Consider the following 1497-nt stretch of genomic DNA (forward strand, 5'->3'; position numbering starts at 1 on the left):
GACGCGGGGATTCCACGACGAGAGAGAGTTTCGTGAGCGGGTTGACTCCGAAGAAACGCTACGACGGGTATTTCTATTATAGAACGCATCATCGCCACCCTTTACCAGTGCCCGACGAAGGAATCACAAGGTCATCTGGAGTTTACAATGCCAGCGACGGTAATTCCAACGAAGACCCGATAAGTCAACTCAACGTTCTATTTCTCCCCGTACAGAAAAGCGAATCGACGCAATCGCACCATACGCGTGCACGTAAACAACTCTTCGCGTGGATCGTCCCATCGTCGAGAGACGTAAGTTTTCATAGTATGAATTCGCGTTTTACTCTCCGACGCGGGGATTCCACGACGAGAGAGAGTTTCGTGAGCGGGTTGACTCGGAAGAAACGCTACGACGGGTATTTCTATTATAGAACGCATCATCGCCACCCTTTACCAGTGCCCGACGAAGGAATCACAAGGTCATCTGGAGTTTACAATGCCAGCGACGGTAATTCCAACGAAGACCCGATAAGTCAACTCAACGTTCTATTACTCCCCGTACAGAAAAGCGAATCGACGCAATCGCACCATACGCGTGCACGTAACAACTCTTCGCGTGGATCGTCCCATCGTCGAGAGACGTAAGTTTCCATACTATGAATTCGCGTTTTACTCTCCGACGCGGGGATTCCACGACGAGAGAGTGTTTCGTGAGCGGGTTGACTCGGAAGAAACGCTACGACGGGTATTTCTATTATAGAACGCATCATCGCCACCCTTTACCAGTGCCCGACGAAGGAATCACAAGGTCATCTGGAGTTTACAATGCCAGCGACGGTAATTCCAACGAAGACCCGATAAGTCAACTCAACGTTCTATTGCTCCCCGTACAGAAAAGCGAATCGACGCAATCGCACCATACGCGTGCACGTAACAACTCTTCGCGTGGATCGTCCCATCGTCGAGAGACGTAAGTTTCATAAGTAAGCCTTCGGCGTTTTACTCTCCGACGCGGGGATTCCACGACGAGAGAGTGTTTCGTGGCGGGTGACTAGGCCGAAACGCTACGACGGGTATTTCTATTATAGAACGAATCATCGCCACCCTTTACCAGTGCCCGACGAAGGAATCACAAGGTCATCTGGAGTTTACAATGCCAGCGACGGTAATTCCAACGAAGACCCGATAAGTCAGCTCATCGTTCTATTTCTCCCCGTACAGAAAAGCGAATCGACGCTATCGCACCTCGCGCGAGCACGTAACAACTCTTCGCGTGGATCGTCCCATCGTCGAGAGACGTAAGACGCACGGAAATCGTGGTTCATCGCGTCTTTTCCTACTCTCTTGAATCGCAATTTCGTATAGAGCCTACACACGCGAACCACCGGCATATACTATTTCTTCTCTCATAGTAAGCCTTCGCGCGTTTTACTCTCCGACGCGGGGATTCCACGACGAGAGAGTGTTTCGTGGCGGGTGTCTCGGCCGAATCGCTACGACGGGTATTTCTATTATA

Source organism: Nomia melanderi, unplaced genomic scaffold (assembly GCF_051020985.1).
Source record: "Nomia melanderi isolate GNS246 unplaced genomic scaffold, iyNomMela1 scaffold0770, whole genome shotgun sequence".
NCBI lineage: Eukaryota > Metazoa > Arthropoda > Insecta > Hymenoptera > Halictidae > Nomia > Nomia melanderi.